Source organism: Bison bison, unplaced genomic scaffold, assembly GCF_000754665.1.
Source record: "Bison bison bison isolate TAMUID 2011002044 unplaced genomic scaffold, Bison_UMD1.0 scf7180017845482, whole genome shotgun sequence".
Lineage (NCBI taxonomy): Eukaryota > Metazoa > Chordata > Mammalia > Artiodactyla > Bovidae > Bison > Bison bison.
In genome coordinates, this window is record NW_011476055.1 from 75,867 (window position 1) to 95,266 (window position 19,400).

Genomic DNA, 19,400 nt, shown 5'->3' on the forward strand with positions numbered 1-19,400 from the left:
TCGATAAAGGGCAGAAATGGTATGGACCTAACAGAAGCAGAAGATATTAAGAAAAGGTAGCAAGAATACACAGAAGAACTGTACTAAAAAGATCTTCATGACCCAGATAATCACGATGGTGTGATCACTGACCTAGAGCCAGACATCCTGGAATGTGAAGTCAAGTGGGCCTTGGAAAGCATCACTATGAACAAAGCTAGTGGAGGTGATGGAATTCCAGTTGAGCTATTTCAAATCCTGAAAGATGATGCTGTGAAAGTGCTGCACTCAACATGCCAGCACATATGGAAAACTCAGCAGTGGCCACAGGACTGGGAAAGGTCAGTTTTCATTCAAATCACAAAGAAAGGCAATGCGAAAGAATGCTCAAACTACCACACAATTGCACTCTTCTCACACACTAGTAAAATCAGGATATTAATCATATCCAAATATTAACACTTTACCATTGTTAGGAAAGTTAAATAAAATACTTTGCATAAAGCACTTAGTTCTTGACATATTTTGTAATTAGGTAACAACTGGGAAAAGACTCCTTCATTTCACATCTTTAGAATTTAGAATCATGTGGTCCAATTTCTTCTTTTAAGGATCAAGAAAAGTTAAGAGGTAAACTAACCTACTCACAGCACACATCTACTTGAGAGCAAGAGAGTTCCCTAATTCTCTATCCATTCTTTCTGTCATATATGTTGCTTTTGAAGGCAAGCAATTTCACTGTCTGTTTTTTTTTTTTCATTCTTTTCCTCAGATTACAAAACACTGCTAGAAAAAAAAAATAAAATCAAGCAAATATATGCCCAGAGCAGTGGCCTGCCTGTCACCAGCAATCCAGTTAGGGATTAGCTAGGAAACACTGCTATGTACAGATGAGGAAACTAGGTTTTAGAGTAGTTACTAACTGCTCAAGGTCACACACAATAAACGGTAAAGTCAGGATTTGAACCTGCTGCTGCTGCTAAGTCACTTCAGTCGTGTCTGACTCTGTGCAACCCCATAGACAGCAGCCCACCAGGCTCCCCCGTCCCTGGGATTCTCCAGGCAAGAACACTGGAGTGGGTTGCCATAGAACCTAAGTCTGTCCAAATCTAAAGGTCATACTTTTTATGATACCATGTTGCCCTTAAACATGGTCTCTACTTAGCTTTCTAAATAATTTTAATGTTGTCACTAGGGGTTAATGTGGGCTATGGCTGGAACTGAATGTCAAGGATCCAACCTTCACCAACATTTTCCTCAATGATTGAGCTGAAGACAAACAAGATATCATTAATTTTGGCAATATAAAAATGGAGGAAGAATACTAAATCTTAAGAAATATGGACTAAAACTTCAAAAAATAATAGGATATTTTAAAGAAATGAAGGAAACAGATGATGAAGATGCTGATGTACTGAAGTAATACAACCATTTGTGTCCACAAAAACTAAGGGCATTAAAATTTGTGAAACGTGTCTTAATACCAATTCATAACAACAAAATAATGGAACAAAAAAGTTAGTATTTTGAACACAAACTTACATTGGCTAATGAAATGACATCATTACAAAATACCTCAAAACAGTCTTATTTAAACTACTGAACCAAGAGAGGAAATAATTTGCTCAAACCATTATCATGCTGAATTAAATTCACCCATTCCAGTCCATTTTAGTTCACTGATGCCTAATGTCAATGTTCACTCTTCCCATCTCCTGTTGACCGCTTTTAATTTACCTTGAATAGGTGAATTTAATTCAGATGACCATTATATATACTACTGTGGGCAAGAATCCCTTAGAAGAAATGGAGTAGCCATCACACTGAACATAAGAGTCTGAAATGCAGTATTTGGGTGCAATCTCAAAAATGACAGAATGATCTCTGTTCGTTTCCAAGGCAAACCATTCAGTATCACAGTAATCCAAGTCTATGCCCCATCCAGTGATGCTGAAAGAGAATTGAATGGTTCTATGAAGACCTACAAGACCTTCCAGAAATAACACCAAAAAAAGATGTCCTTTTCATCACAGGAGCCTGGAATGCAAAAGTAGGAAGTCAAGAGAGATACCCGGAGTAACAGGCAAGTTTGGCCTCAGAGAACAAAATGAAGCAGGGCAAAGGCTAACAGAGTTTTCCTAAGAGAACACACTGGTCAAAGCAAACACCCTCTTCCAACAACACAAGAGACGAATCTACACATGGACACACCAGATGGTAAATACTGAAATCACATTGATTATATTCTTTATAGCCAAAGACGGAGAAGCTCTATATAGTCAGCAAAAACAAGATCGGGAGCTGACTGTGACTCAGATCATGAACTCCTTATTGCCAAATTCAGACTTAAATTGAAGAAAGTAGGGAAAACCACTGGACCATTCAGGTATAACCTAAATCAAATCCCTAATGATTATACAGTGGAAATGAGAAATAGATTTAAGGGACTAGATCTGATAGAGTGCCTGATGAACTATGGATGGAGGTTTGTGACATTGTATAGGAGGCAGGGAGCAAGACCATCCCCAAGAAAAAGAAATGCAAAATGGCAAAATGGTTGTCTGAGGAGGCCTTACAAAAAACTGTGATAAGAAGAGAAGATAAAGGCAAAGGAGAAGAGGAAATATAGAACCATTTGAATACAGAGTTCTAAAGAATAGCAAGCAGAGATAAGAAAGCCTTCCTCAGTGATGAGTGCAAAGAAAAAAATGAAAACAACAAAATGGGAAAGAGTAGACATCTCTTCAAGAAAATCAGAGATACCATGGGAACATTTCATGCAAAGATGGGCTCAATAAAGGACAGAAATGGTATGGACCTAACAGAAGCAGAAGATATTAGCAAGAGTTGGCAAGAATACACAGAACTATAGCAAAAATATCTTCAGGACCCAGCTAATCATGATGGTGTGATCACTCACCTAGAGCCAGACATCCTGGAATGCAAAGTCAAGTGGGCCTCAGGAAGCATCACTACAAACAAAGCTAGTGGAGGTGATGGAATTCCAGTTGAGTTATTTCAAATCCTAAAAGATGATGCTGTGAAAGTGCTGCACTCAATATGCCAGCACATTTGGAAAACTCAGCAGTGGCCACAGGACTGGAAAAGGTCAGTTTTCATTCAAATCCCAAAGAAAAGCAATGCCAAAGAATGTTCAAACTACTGCACAATTGCACTCATCTCACATGCTAGCGAAGTAATGCTCAAAATTCTCCAAGCCAGGATTCAATAGTATGTGAACCATGAACTTACAGATGTTCAAGTTGGATTTAGAAAAGGCAGAGGAACCAGAGGAAACATCCATTGGATCATAGAAAAGCAAGAGAATTCCAGAAAAATATCTACTTCTGCTTTATTGAAAACACCAAAGCCTTTGAATGTGTAGATTACAACAAACTGTGGAAAATGCTTCAAGAGATGGGACTACTGGACCACCTAACCTGCCTCCTGCAAAATCTGTATGCAGGTCAAGAAGCAACAGTTAGAACCAGTCATGGAACAGACTGGTTCCAAATTGGGAAAGGAGTACATCAAGGCTGTATATTGTCACCTTACTTAACTTCTGTGGAGAGTACAACATGCAAAATGCCTGGGCTGGATAAAGCACAAGCCAGAATCAAGACTGCCAGGAGAAATAGCAATAACCTCAGATATGCAGATGATACTACCCTTATGGCAGAAAATGAAGAGGAACTAAAGAGCCTCTTGATGAAAGTGAAAGAGGAAAGTGAAAAAGCTGGCTTAAATCTCAACATTCAAGAAACTAAGATTATTGCATCCGGTCCCATCACTTCATGGTAAATAGATGGGGAAGCAATGGAAACAGTGACAGACTATTTTCTTGGGGTCCAAAATCACTGCAGATGGTGACTGCAGCCATGAAATTAAAAGATGCTTGCTCCTTGGAAGAAAAGCTATGACCATTCTAGACAGCACACTAAAAAGCAGAGACATTTCTTTGCCAGCAAAGGTCCATCTAGTGAAAGCTATGGTTTTTCCAGTAGTCACGTATGGATGTGAGACTTGGACTATAAAGAAAGCTGAGTGCCAAAGAATTGATGCTTTTGAACTGTGGAGTTGGAGAAGACTCTTAAGAGTCCCTTGGACTAGGGGGTGGGGAGATCAAACCATCATTTCTCAAGGAAATCAGTCCTGAATATTCACTGGAAGCACTGATGTTAAAGCTGAAACTCCAATACTTTGGCCACCAGATGCAAAGAACTGACTCAAAAGACTCTGATGCTGGGAAAGATTGAAGGCGGGAGGAGAAGGGGATGACAAAGGATGATATGGTTGGATGGCATCATGGACTCAATGGACATGAGATTGAGCAAGCTCCAGGAATTGGTGATGGACAGGGAAGCCTGGTGTGCTGCAGTCCATGGGGTTGCAAAAAGTTGGACACGACTGAGTAACTGAACTGAACTGAACTGATAATCATGCTAATTGCAGAAGTATTTTTTTTTTGTCACCATATTTTTTCCAGAAGTTGACAACAATATTGCATCCTGAAGTCAGTTTCATGGATTATGAAGCCTATTACTTCATTTCCCAGGGACATGTAGATGAGTCTATTGTCAGTGAACACAGGTAAGAGCCTTTTTAGACGAGGGCCAACATAGAGGAAAAAGCATTTTAGATGATGACAGAAAAATGTTTCCTGTCACTGATAAATATCATATTCACTTATAATTTCAGATCAGAGTCAAACAAACTTAAGCCACAGGCTCATGCTTATTTCTATTCTTTCGTTCTCACTCTTTACATTCTACTCATATTCTACTTTCTCATAGTTCTGATTCTTTTTCTTATTTATGTCTGACCATTGTTTTATATTATATGTTAGAATTTATTTTATTTTTTAGAATTTACTTTAAATCTTTGTGGGATAAGGTGAAGTAGAATGAATGAATGAATGAATGAGCAGATTAGTTTAATATTTTACTAGGCCTTCAAAAAATTTTTGAGAGAACTTTTCGCTAGAAAACACAAAACATGTTTTCAAAGTTCAGTAGTGTCTTATGGAAAAGAGAACATAGATCTCCGTTCCTATAAAGGATAGAAATAAGACCTGTGTATAGAAATTACTAGTAGGTAAATTTAAACTCACCGTGATGAAAATTTCTTAGTGGTTAAAGAAGTCTTAAAAAGAAAAGGATATCTCACAAAACATCAAGTTTTCTACTGCTGTTACCATATTTGAACAGAGGTTGGACAACTACTGTCAGGGATAGTACTTTAGTGAGTAGGAGGCTGGACTAGAAGGAATCTAAAGCCTTGTGTATCTTTGAGACTGTAATAAAATACATATTATAGCAAGAAAAACAATATACAGGTTCTTATAGCAACATATTATCATTGATGACAGCAGTATTGGTAACTGTAATAACAACACTAATGGCCATAATAACACAGTATAAGACTTTATAGTTGCTTTTATCTGGGAACATCAAAATACATCATATATAAGTATTATTTCTCATCCCAATTTTACAGATAAGAAAATTAGGATGCTTCAAAGTGAAATAACAAAGGTAATGAAATTGCTTAAACTGACAATAAGTCAGCAAAATTAAGGAGGTTACTGGTTAAACCACTCAATGTGGTTAACTAGCTAATAGAAAGATTGGAATGTAAGGCCAGTAAAGTTGTGCCTAAGGAAGAGCTGGCTAAGATGCTATGGATACTGAATTTGATCTGATGTTTAACAAAAGGTCATGCTGCAGAGCTTTAAGGAGTTTAGTGAACACTCAGTTCCTGAATTACCTATTTTATAAGAGGCTAGAGAACCCTTAGGAACTTTTCTCTTTCCCCTCTCCTCCAAAGCTGCCTTATTCTTTCAGACTAGATACTGTAAATGACAAGGCACATTGCCACAAGCACCTCTGAGCTTACAGTTTTATAGCTTTGTACACAGAGAAGAAAAAGGATCTTTCCTGTAAGCTCTATTAATAATTTGAAAACTCCTGAGAAAGAATACTGATTAGCTCAAATCACTCATACACTAATCACCAGAGCCAGAAAATGATGAAATGCTCAACATGGAGTTATGCCCATCCTGGGGTTAAGTGGTATGATCTATTATTACTGGTAAAAGCAGGAAAGGACAAAGCAATATATGTCCACAGTACATATTTTCTTAATTGAAAAAAATTAAAATGTATATTAACCAGGTAATTCTAAATACAGTTTTGAAACAGCTTTGTAAAGACATGCACATATTAAAAAATTGGGTCTTCTAAACTTCTTAGTTTGATCAAATAATTTTATATCATTTTTGGTACTATTCATCCTTGTTTCTTTTTTTTCCTTCCGGCCTGATTCTCTTTACTTCACCGATATTAGTTAAATTGGCCATAGTATGATTCTACTTTTGGTTCTGATTGTGAGATGCTACTTAGGAAGGAAGGGTATTTGTGGAGCACATCTGAATACTGACCTCAGACCAGCTGACTTCAGAAGACACTCTGAGTGATGACAACTTCCTTGCAGGTGTCTTCAATCTGTTCTGTGTCTTCAATCAGTAACTGCATATTTTAATTTTACAGAAAAAAAGAAGAAGAAAAAGTTATTGTTTTCATTCTATGACATATTGTAGATCCAGATTCAGGTGTCAAATAACTCTTTATTGATGCCTACTCTGTGCCACTGTATTAGCCTTTACAGAAAGAATAATGATGGAGAGAGTCTTTTCATGGGATCTGCTTTCTAGATAATGAGAAAGACAAACAAATAAACTAAATAATCACAGGTTTTGAAAAGTGGTATGAGATGAATAAACAGAACACTGTGATAGAGACAGGTAGGAAGTTCTAAGTCAAAGATGACTTCTAGGAAGACAAAGTTAAAACTAGAGTATAGAGGATGAACAGGAGTCAGCCACTTGGAGAATCAGGGGAAGGCATTGTAGGTCAGGGTTTCCTAGCTTGGGCACTAATGACATTTTGAACCATGTAATTCTTTGTTGTGGGTGACTTGTCTGTTGTGTGGTGTTTAGAACTGGCCTCACCCCAACTGGATACAAGTAGCAGCACTCCCTTCCTACCCTGTGACAATCAGCAACGTATTGCCCTTTGCCAAATGTCCCTTGAGAGACAATATCACCCCCCATTAAGAACCAGGGTTCTAGGTATAGGGAATAAAGAGTGCAAAATCCTTGATAGCATGAGATGCTGTTAGGGAGGGAAGAATAGCTCCTTCAGGTGTCTATTTGGATTTTATGTATATAGTAAGTCTTTGAACAATTTTAAGTAGGGGGGTAACATGTCAATATTTAAAATAGGCTACTTCGGCTGCTGTGTGCGAAATATATATTTAAAACCATGAGGATAAAACCTGGTCTTAGGGCCAGGCACTACGAACACCATCATCTAGAAAGTGTAAGAGAAAAGCAGGTTGAAAAGGAACAACCAAATAGGTTGGAGGAAAGCCATGTAAGAGGATGGTGTTACAAAAATTGGTATGTGAGTCATAGAGGAAGTGGTTGATTATGACTAGATTTTTTGCTTGGCCTCATCATCACTGAAGGTTTCTCTGGAATTGTACTGATTTAGCTCATCTTCTTGCCTCACTACAATTTCCCCTACAAATCCGTATATAATTCCAAACTAAACATCCTGTTCAAGAACTTAAAAGGCTTCCTATTATAGCCCTGCATTGGCTTTAATTCCTGTTTCTATAACTTTGCTCTTGAATAGTCATATCTCCTTCACAGTGCCTTCAAATATGCCTACCCATGAACCTTCCAAGTTGAAGCTCATATCTGATCTCCCATAGCAGCTTTCCCCAATTCTGGTCCACACAGATGTCTCTATTCTCCAAAAAATTAACAGAACTTCTAGTTCTTCAACCTATCCACTGAACACATTTGTTATATATCTATGCCAGGCACTGTGCTATGCCCTAGAAATTCACAGTGAAAAAATATAGTCCCTGTTCTCTACAAGTTTACTAAGAAGATAACACTTGTCAACATTTCCTTCATGCAATTAGGAAAAAAGGAGTTAGTCTCACATCCAATCCTGAGATAGCCATTTAGCTACAACTTCTCTATACTGTATTTCACTTTATCCTACCCAGCCCATTCATGGTTTGCCATGTCTTTAGCTGTTGTTTACCTCCTGGAAATACCAGATGACAGCTTCTCAGGATAGAATACTGCTACCTCTACCACTTATCAGTGAATAGGGTGATTAGAACCATAAGATGGTACATCTCCCGAAGCCTGGATCTGCTACTTCTACCACTTATTAGTGAATAGGGTGAATAGAACCACAAGATGGTACATCTCCCAAAGTCTGGATTATAATCGCTCCAGAATAATAAAGAGGTATGTAAGTGTGGTGGTGCTAATGATGTAAACTTTGGCTGAGCCTCATTCAAACAACATAATGTCTTTGGCATTCCAAATCTTTTCTTTCATGATCTCAAGTCAGTGAGAAGTGCAGAGATTTTTCCTCATTAATTTGGGTCTGCCCAATAAAATAAATACTGAATTAAACGTATACACATATACTTCGAGAACAAATAGTAATTCTCAGAGGCAGTACATTTAAAACTTATGTTGTGACATTTCTAACTACAAAGTTTTTTGGGAGCAACTCCTGTCCTAAAATACAGTGAACTGTCAATTTTCCTTTTTTTCACTGTTTGCTTCAGACTGTCCATTTGACTCTAACTTGTGAACTAGTATACCATGTAAAACTCAGTACTTAAATATGCCAAGAAGTAGCAGAAAGTTTGAAGTTACATGATTAAAAAAACTGTACAGTTACGGTTTTGTCAAATTCTTGAGCATGGTATACTGAATGGCATTCTTCTACAATCTAGAAAGGAGGCAGGGAGATAGTATGAGTCTTTATTATCCATAGTTCAAATTATTTTTCAAGAGTGCTCTGTCAATTACATTTGCAAAGAAATAGCTATATTATAACATAATTGTTATAGATAAACCCAAAAAGGGTGAAGGAAGGGCAAATCTGTCTCAGGAAGTTATGAAAGTTTCCATGGATGAAATAACTATTCAACTGAGACCTAAAAGATCTTGAGAGAACCTAGTAGAAACACAGATGAGCAAGGAATTCAATACAGCTAGCATGGCATAAATGGGCAAGAGTAGTAGATGAGACTAAGTCTGGGGCCAGGTCCTGAAGGAGATGGGGAGCTCCTGAAAAAAGCATGGTAATATTGTAATCATATTTTTGTGTTAGAAAAATTATTAACAGACATGGATGTTGGACTGGAGTGGGAAATAACTAGAGCCTATTGCAGTGGTCCAAGGGAGATGAGTTAGGAGAGATGATGATTAGCCGATAGATTAAGACAGTGAGAATGGAGATTAAAAGGGGTGCGGGGGTTGAGAGATCCTTAAGGAGATGAATTAATCAAATTTGATATCAGGACAGAGGAAATGAAGGAAATGTAATATAGGGGTACACATGGATTCTTGATTTTGGCAACTGGGTGCTATTATCTAAAATAGGGAATGAAAGCAATGTAGGTTCCAGATGGGTGGGAAGAGATACGACACTAGGAGTAGGGAACAGAAAAGATGTCCAAGTCAATTTGGGACATACCTATATGACTGCCTGCAATGCAGAAGCCATAAGAGATGAGAGACAGGGTTCGATTCCTGGGTCGGGAAGATCCCCTGGAGAAGGGAATGACAATCCACTCCAGCATTCTTGCCTGGAGAATCCCATGGACAGAAGGGCCTGGTGTGCTACAGTTCATAGGGTTGCAAAGAGTTGGATACTACTGAAGTGACTCAGCACATGACACCCAAAGATGCTGTTGCTTAAAAGGGTCTAAGCTGAAGATATCCATTTGGGAGTCCTTGGTGCCCAGGATGCTGCTGCTGCTGCTAAGTCACGTCAGTCGTGTCCGACTCTGTGCGACCCCATAGATGGCAGCCCACCCGGTTCCTCTGTCCCTGGGATTCTCCAGACAAGAATATTGGAGTGGGTTGCCATTTCCTTCTCCAGGTGCCCAGTATACCTAGTAGATAAGTCCATCGTGGGGAAAAGACTGTTCAAGGACACAAAAGAAGTTACAACACAAGAAAATGGAGAGTTTGGGAACACAGAGGGCACAGTTAAGAATAAAAATATTTAAAGTGCCTCAGAGAGGTAGTCACAAAACCAGGAGAAGGTAGCACTAGGGGGGAGAATTAATGGTGCTCTTTTTTAAATGTAGTTCTTTTTCTCCTTCTCCAAGTTTTAAATTTCCTGAGGGCAAGAACCGTATTTTAAACTTCACTGTATTTTCTTCAGTGCCCAATTCAGTGAAGGGAACAATAAATGCTCAACAAATTCTCCTTGATTCCGTCACAGGTAATACTTGCCTATACCAATCTAAAATGTTTCCTCCTTCTGTTTCTTCAAACAGACATTTAGAGTTACCTACCTGTTTGATCAATTTTTAGAATCTGTATGTTGAACCTGCAACAGCTTTGAAATGAGTTCCAAAACCTTACTACTCATTGAGAGGGATCGTTTATACTAAAGATGACAGTGGGTTTTCCTTTTACTACTATTCCTAAGAAACAAGTTATTACAAAACGAAGTTTCGCCCATTTCCCAAACATTAGCTTGCAACTTAAAACCTGTTGAAAGCACAGTAAGGAGAAAGCCACATTTTTCTCACACTTAACCATTAACCGGGTCAACATGTTTATTAAGCCTTTCATTTTATTAAATAGTCACGAAACAACCAGTTGGGGAATATACATTCAAGCCAATGTAAATCATTTAACTGCAAACAGATTGTAAGGATTCACAAAAAGCTAAAGAGAACTGCGAATTCGCCTAGGGTTTCGAGGCCAACCGATACAGGTCGTTTTCTCTGAGGTAATAACAACTAACTTAAAGCCCAGTGTCTGGTGGATTCGTGTCCCTGAGCTTAGAAAATGATGAATAAATAGACCAAGAGTATCGGAATAACTACTTCCACAACTATTCCTTTTTTCTCTTTACACCACAAAAACCAACCTGCAGCCTCCTTTCTCGAACAGTTAACCCCAGCGCTCCGCTCCCGCCTTAAAAAAAATGGTCAACTCCCTGCTCTCGCGGGATCTCGCGGCTCAGAGTAAGTCAACCGGATCACCAGCCCTATCGAATCCGCGCGGGAACACAGATCCGCAGGTCCGGAAAGCCGGGAAATCGCGTGTGGGGGCGGAGCCAGCTCCTGGAGCCTGAGGGCGGGGTCAGCTTCGAGGAGGCGGGGCGGGGGTGAGGCGGGGATTTGGGCGGGGCTCCCAGGACCTGTTGATCGCAGGTGTCACTGGCCTGACTGGCCTTTGGGTGGTGAGGCGTGTGCGCATGCTCCAAGCGCTGGGTCGAGGTCTGGGCGGCGGAGACCAGTCGCCTCTGCTCCAGTTCCCGGTGAGCCTCGGTTTCGGTGGCAGCTGTTGGTGTGTCAGCCTGGTGTCAGCTGGACGCAGAGCTGGGCCAGCGGGAGATTGCCCTGTGGCGGTAGAAGGCCCATATTTCTCTACCTGGACCGCACGCCCCTCTTGCTAAAAGGGCAGAGCTCAAGGTAAGTCTCCGAAACTAGTCCCTGGCTGGAGATCCAAAGACCTGCGACCTCCGCGGGCCTGACTGGAAGACCCACGTTCTAGTCCCAGACTCGATGTCTCTCCTCGCTGCCCCCCGACCTCCTCCCCCAGCCTCTTCGGGGCAGACTCTTCGAGGCACGCAGCCCTCCCGCCGCCCTCCCGCCGCGTCCAGGATCTGGCGGAGGTGCCTTTGACCAGGCTGGAGGCGAACGCGTAGGGAGGAGGTCCTGTACTTACTGGGTTTTGGTTGTTCCTGCTGTGTTTGAGGGCTGGCCAGAGGCGGAACCTGGGATCCTGCTGGGTCGCTTAGTGCTTTGGAATTATGAATATTATGCTTACCTGGCGCCTGCCCCTCACTATCCAAGCCACTGCCTCTCGAGCAGCCTCTTTTTAAAGAGGTTTTGTTGTTCTGTTTGGAGAAGAGATGATTCGTGGGACTCTTCGGACTGGTGATTTCTGAGTGGTAGTAGTAATAATGTAGTGATTTAGTAGTAGTAATTTATGAAGTTAATGTTTAGCTTCTAAATGGCGATTTAGTGGACATTTCTGGTCTGGTGTGTGCCCAGTCGTTTCCGACTTCTTTGCGACCCCATGGACTGTAGCCCGCCAGGCTCCTCCGTCCATGAGAGTTTCCAGGCAAGAATACTGGAGTGGGTTGCCATTTCTTTCTCCAACGGGACGTTTACCAAACAACTTTTAAATATCTTTGGAGAACAGGAAGTACTTGCACAGGTGTAGCAGAGAGCGTTTCTAAAGCCTGCATTTCGAGCGTGCTCTGAGGTTTTGACTCCGCTGCAAGGTTTTCTCCATCAGTACGAAGCCTCATTAATGCTTGCAAATGTACTGCAAGGCTTTATTTGTTAGATAAGAGTTTGCCATATGTTTCCTTATCTGGAAGAAAATATGTATTTTTTTGCAGTGAGTTTTCAAGGCTATTTCTGAGGGATGTTTAAATTTAAGAGGTTCTTTGTGATTAGGGTCTGATTCACTTTTAGTAATGTTCTTTAAAGAAAAGCGTTCGTAATTCTCAGTATTTAAAAGAAGGAGAAATTCCTAACAAAATTCGGATTGAAATGAACTTTTGGCTAAGTTAATATTAAATACTTCTTGTTAGTTTAATGTTCTATTCTTTTCAGTTACATGATGATGGTCTAGGCAAAGAGAAATGAAAACAAATGAAACATATTGCAAAAGTAATATATGAAAAAAAAGTAATATATGATTTATCTGCTGTTGTCATAATTTCAAATAGACAAACACACTGTAGGAAGGAGTTAGTTATGCTCTGAAAAAAACAAGGTTTTTGTTTTTATTTTAAATTTTATTCGTTTTTAAAATGAACTCACTGTACAGTTTGTTTAGGTTCACAATTACTAGTGATAAAACATGAAAGTGATTTATTCTACTCAACACACTAGTTATGTGTGTTTTTTTCCTACAGTGTGAAAAATAAGCAACCAAGAACAGATCTTTCATTTTTCCTATTAACTAAAAAAATGTTTTTGTAAATGTAGGTAGATTTGTATAGCTCTTGTAACTTGACACTAATAGTCATTTATTAATATTTTATTTAGATACAAAAAAGTGATTTTTTCAAAGAAAGCTATTTTAATGGTGGTAGGGCACCATTTCTCACCTAGTTTATTCTTTTTCTTAAAAAATCAAAAAACTTAACGATTTTAGTAAATACTGTGATTCAAGATCTTTTCCATTATTTAGTGTCAAATGTATATTTTAAACTGTGCAGTACCAGGATATTTTGGGAATAATGATTTAGAAGTTTTTTTTAGCCAAAGAGTTCAAAAATGAAAATTCTGTTTTAAGGTAATGTACACATTCAGTAGTCAAATCACAAATTATTTTCCTGTTGAAACTGTTATTTTGCATTATAGTATATGCACACAGTAGGAACAAGAAATGTTCTACTAGAGATAAAAACTTTCAAAGGTTATTTAAACTTTAAATAACTATATAATATCCTAATCTTGGCAAGTTATTTTTTTAAATACTAGGAATACTACATGTATAGAATATTTAGGCAAAAGTATTTCTTCTTTTCTTTTCCAAGTTAATCTGTAACCTCTATCAGCAGTTCTTTTATTAACTGAGGATTCATGATTAAAACTGTGGTCTATGATTAGAACTGAATTTTAATGTAACTGGGTTTCTTGGGAATCTTATACACTTTTTTCGCCCTTTTTTAATTGTAATCCCATGAATTATATTTTATGTTTTTACAAACATCATCCTAAGGGATCCATAGGCTGCCATCAAAGGTGTTCCGTGACATACCCCAACGTGCTACAAGCCATTGCATATGGTTGAAGAACGTTTATTTTACATGAGTCACTTCAGAAAAGTTGCTAGTTATTGTTTATGGCTGCATGGTTGTCGTGTTATTTATGAATTAAAATTGTCATTAAGGAAGTTTTGAATTTTTCTGAAAAGTTGTACATAGGTTGAATTCTTCTAAATTAAATCTCTGTTGCTTACATTATTTCAGAATTGCTTTCACTTTATTTCTGATGCATTGCCTTCTAACATGGTAACTCATTTCTCTTTCTCTAGCTCAGTTCGTAAATCAATGTTTAAAATAATACTACGGTGAATCTACTTGTAAAGTGAAGCATTCCCAAACTTCTTTTTGTAATTAGAAGTTTTCATATTTTAAGTTTTCTTAAAGTAGGATAGCTCTACAAATGAAACTGCTTATTTTCTACTAAGAATGACTTAATAGATTTTAAAATTGAGTACAGTTTATCCGATGCCACTAATCTGGATTATGTCTTTAGTCAAGATTGATACATCAGTTTAAAGAAATGGAGGAATAACAAAATGGGGTGTAAAATATCAATACAGCTTTTACTTTTTCTTCAACTGTGTTTTTTTATTGTTAAAAATCATTTTATATCAGAGATTGTGTTTTTGCTGTCATTATAGTTAGCTCGCATTTTTACTGAGTGCTTGCCGTGTTTTGGGCATTTATTAGTTATTTTAGACATGGTTTGTGATTCTTAGAATAATTCTATGAACTTTCTAATATAGATCATAATTATAGATAATGGAATTCATTTGCTTTTAATGATTAAGTAGTTGAGTAATATGCTGTGTTGGTGGAAGTTTTTCAGAGGTAGAATAATTGGAAATCATGAGGTCAGTACCAGAACATGAATTCCATCCTTGTCAAGAACCCATCAGGGCATTCTTTGTTAACCAGGTGCTTTGTGCTTTATCTTCTTTTAAACTTCTCACCCTGCATAATAAAATCTTGGCCCTCTAATTATGGCCCTCCCTGTTTTTAGGTGAGCAGTCTGTTTGAACCCTAGAAGATGTTTTCTATTATAAGGTACTGCTGTATAGGCCTGAAATAATCTTACCTCCTTGTCAGTATACTACTGACATTAACCTAGCTGCCAAGTGGTGGGAAGTTGTCCTATACCTTTAATGCCCAGGTCCTCTTTGTTGATTTCATAGGGTTTGTTGATTGAGGTTCCGCTTTATTTCCTGAGCTTCATTCAGTAAGTATTTAATGACTGCCTACCATGTACTTTGTATTGTTCTAGTTGCTTGGAATTCAGTTTATATTCTAAGAGGATTGGGAGGAGAAACAATGATAAACAGTGATAAAAAACAATAAGTCAATTGTATGCTATCTTAGTTGGTGAAGAATGCCAAGGAGAAAAGAAAAAGTAGAGCGGGGCAAGGGGAATTGGAAATATGGAGTGGGTTGCAATTTTAAGTATAAGCCTCATATAGAAGGTGATTTTTGAGCAAAGCAATCATGAAGTGAGCCAGGAAGAAGTCATGTGGGTATCAAGAGGAAGTGTACTCCAGGCAGTGGAATAGAGTGTCAAGGCTTTAGAGCAGGAGTTTGCGTGGTTTGTTCAGGAATAACGAGGAGGCCCATAAAGTTGAAAACGGAGAATGTAAAGGGAAAGTAGTTAGGGATGAAGTTAGAGGTGAGAAGATGGGTGTTACATAAGAAGAAATGTATATTTGGTCTCTGCCTGTTTCCTGGCACACAGCTCCGAAAATTCTTGGAATCTGCAAGGTGATAAATGTGTGTTGAGATGGCTATGGTTGAGATAAATGTGTGTTGGTGACTGGGTGCTAGCCGCAGGGTGAGAATGGATTGTCACGAAACCAACCATGTCATTAGAGGATTGAAATTTTCAGCCCTCCACCCCCTCTCCTCACCATCCACATATACACACAGCTCCAGAGAGGGGAGACGTGGAGGTTGAGCTACTCACCAGTGGCCAAATATTTAATCAAGCATGCCTACACAATGAAACCTCCATTAAAAAATCCTAACTGAAGCGGTTTGAAGAGCTTTTGGGTTGGTGAACTTGTAGAGGTGTTGGGAGGATGGTGTTCTTGAGAGGGTGTGGAAGCTCCTTGCCCCTTCCCACATTTTTTGCCCTGTTTCAGCTCTTCCATCAGACTGTTCATGAGTTGTATCTTTTTATAATGAAGTTGAAATCCACTCAAGTAAGCTGTTTTCCAGAGCCATGGCAGCAAGTTAATTGAATCCTTGGCAGAGGTTGGAGGGAACCCCTAACTTATTGGTGGTTCATCAGAAATACAGGTGACTACTTGGGACTTGTGGTTGGTGTCTGAAATGGGGAGTCTCTAGTGGGACTGAGCCATTGGCTTGTGGGATCTGATACTAACTCCAATAGTGTCAAATCGAGTTAAATTGTAGTGTCTTGAGAATAAGAGAATTGCTTATTGTGTAAAAACCCACACATCTGGGCTCAGAAGTGGTGTGAGTTTAGAAAAAAGCGTTTTTACTTTTAGCAGGTAGTATAAGCTTTGCAGGCCATTGTAAAGACTTTTGGTTTTTAATCTGAATGTAGTAAGGACCCATTAAAAAGTTTTGAGCAGAGGGATGGCTTTATCATTTAATTTTAGAAGTTTCATGTCTAATCTTGAGAATAGACTGTAACAGCTAATGGTAGAAGCAAGGAGACAATTACGACGTTGTCTGGCAATCCAGGAAAGATCTGATGATGGCGAAGTCCAGAATAGTAGAAGTGGAGGTGGTTAAGAATTGGGCACATTCTGTCTAAGATATTCAAAAAAGAGGCGTCAAAGATGATACCAAGATTATTTCTTCTGAGCGACTAGAATGATGAAGTTACCATCAGCTAAAATGGGGAAGAAGATAGAGGTAAAGCAGGAGTTCAGTTTGGGGCTTTGTCAAGGCAAAGGAATGTTAGGTGCTACCTGCCTTGGCATGGCATACTTTTCTTCTGAAGATCATGTCTTAAAGCAGATTGCCATAAGCCATTGTCTCTCATGTTCATACTCTGTATTCTGGATACATATGCGCTCTTGTTTTTCTCTAATTAGTTACCATTGGAATCTAGTGATTGGTAACAGCCAGAATAAATAAAGCACAGTTCTTTATTGGGCATAAAGAAGTTGAGCAAAAAGATACAAAACATTGAAAGTTACTTAAAATTTGCTTTTTGGGGTGGTGGTAGTATGGTTTGTCCTTATTACTTTAATTTTATTTTGTGTTTAATAAATTTTCTAGTATCGTCTTGTGGTTTTCTGTATCAAAAGTCATCTATTCTTCTATTATCTTTCTTACTATAATATTTAAACTTTATAAAAAGGAGCCCTATAATGAATGAGGTTTTTTTTTTTTTTTTGCTTTAACTTGCTATCTACCTACATATGGGAAGATCCCTTGGAGGAGGGGATGGCAACCCACTCTAGTCAGTATTCTTGGCTGGAAAATCCGCATGAACGGAGGAGTCTGGTGGGCTGCAGTCCATAGGGTTGCAGAGTTGAACATGACTGAAGTGACTTAGCATACACACTTACCTATGTATAGGTATATATAAGTATATATATATAAATAAGGTATACTTATAGATAGCTTGCTATCTAATTATCTAAAATAAAGTTTTAAATAGTTTTACTAGTAAGGTGGATGGTTGTAATATATCACTGAAAACTCTTCAGCATGTCCCTTAGCTATATTGCTTATAGTGAAAAGATGTTAAAATGAAATTTCACTTTAGAGTTTGATGGCTAAGCCAGGGTACTATTAAGAATGTATTTCAGTAGCTTTATTAACAGTGATTCTCTCCTTCTATGGGATTGTATGTATTTCTAAATTTTCTGTTTTAAATATTTATGTGTATTTTAGATATCTATATAAAAAACAAATACTATTTTATAATCAAGAAAGAAACAATATACTTAAAAGAACAAAGGAGTCTCTAAGGCTTTATCAGCTATTGTGTTAGTTTCCTAGGGCTGCTGTCACAAAGGACCACAAACCAGACAGCTTAAAGCAATAGAATTGTTCTCTCACGGCTCTGGAGGCTAGAAGTCCAAAATCAAGGTTTTAGCAGGATTGGTTCCTTTCTAGGGCTCTGTACAGAATCCTCCCTTGCCACTTTCTAGCTTCTGGTGGTAGCTGTCAATTCTTGGTGTTCTTTTACTTGTAGCTGTATCATTCTGTATCAAACATGATATTCTGTTTGTCTCTGTCTCTTCTTCTAATGACTTCTGCTAGTCTTTTTGATTAGGCTCCATCCTAATGATCTCATCATAATCTAATCTCATCTATAAAAACCCTATTTCCAAATGAGATCATGTTCACAGGTACTAGAGGCTAGTACTTCAAAATACTTTGGGGGCGGAGCACAGTTCAACCATAACAGCTATGAAGTGAAGTGAAGTCGCTCAGTTGTGTCTGACTCTTTGAGACCCCATGGACTGTAGCCTACCGGGTACTCCGTCCATGGGATTCTCTAGGCAAGAGATGTGGAGTGAGTTGCCATTTCCTTCTCCAGAGGATCTTCCCAACCCAGGGATCGAACCCAGGTCTCCTGCATTGTAGGCAGATGCTTTATTGTCTGAGCCACAAGGGAAGTCCTATAACAGCTATAATGAGTCCAAGTTCAGCTGTTACTACCATTTACCGAGACTGATCTAGTAGCCTAATCAAATCATTGGTGGTTAGAATTTACAATTGCATTTAAAAGAATACAACTTAGAAAAAGATCTAACTCTGGAGGTAAAAGACCTGTTGTTGTTTAGTCACTAAGATGTGTCTGACGCTCTGTGACCCCATGGACTGTAGTCTGGTACTTCAGTTCAGTTCAGTCGCTCAGTCGTGTCTGACTCTTTGTGACCTCATGGACTGTAGCACGCCAGGCCTCCCTGTCCATCAACAACTCCCGGAGTTTACCCAAACCCATCTCCATTGAGTCGGTGATGCCATCCAACCGTCTCATCCTATGTCGTCCCCTTCTCCTCCTGCCCTCAATCTTTCCCAGCATCAGGGTCTTTTCCAATGAGTCAGCTCTTCTCATGAGATGGTCAAAGTATTGGAGTTCAGCTTCAACATCAGTCCTTCCAATGAACACCGAGGACTGATCTCCTTTAGGATGGACTGGTTGGATCTCCTTGCAATCCAAGGGACTCACAAGAGTTTTCTCCAACACCACAGTTCAAAAGCATCAATTATTCAGTGCTCTGCTTTTTTTATAGTCCAACTCTCACATCCATACATGACCACTAGAAAAACCATAGCCATGACTAGATGGACCTTTGTTGGCAAATTAATGTCTCTACCTTTTAATATGCTGTCTAGGTTGGACATAACTTTTCTTCCAAGGAGCAAGCATCTTTTAATTTCATGGCTGCAGTCACCATCTGCAGTGATTTTGAAGCCCCCCAAAATAAAGTCTGCCACTGTTTCCACTGTTTCTCCATCTATTTGCCATGAAGTGATTGGAACAGATGCCATAATCTTAGTTTTCTGAATGTTGAGCTTTAAGCCAACTGTTTCACTCTCCTCTTTCACTTTCATCAAGAGGCTTTTTAGTTCTTCTTCACTTTC

The 19,400-nt window shown here is 38.8% G+C and overlaps 1 protein-coding gene and 1 long non-coding RNA gene across 4 annotated transcripts in view; one reads left to right on the forward strand and one right to left on the reverse strand.

Annotated features, from left to right (window-relative positions):
- LOC104984959 overlaps nt 1–11,078 on the reverse strand; it is a 70,476-nt gene extending 59,398 nt beyond the window's left edge. For all 3 annotated transcript variants that reach the window (XR_824819.1, XR_824822.1, XR_824823.1), the window contains exons 1-2: nt 10,968–11,078; nt 6,419–6,506 (exon numbers count right to left, since the gene is read on the reverse strand). This is a non-coding gene — a long non-coding RNA (uncharacterized LOC104984959). The remainder of the gene's footprint in view (nt 1–6,418; nt 6,507–10,967) is intronic.
- Nucleotides 11,079–11,230: 152 nt separating this feature from the next.
- The window catches only part of USP53 (ubiquitin specific peptidase 53), a 60,891-nt gene continuing 52,721 nt past the window's right edge, over nt 11,231–19,400 (forward strand). Inside the window, exon 1 of the mRNA XM_010834975.1 lies at nt 11,231–11,514. The gene's annotated coding sequence lies outside the window, so the exon portion shown is untranslated. The remainder of the gene's footprint in view (nt 11,515–19,400) is intronic.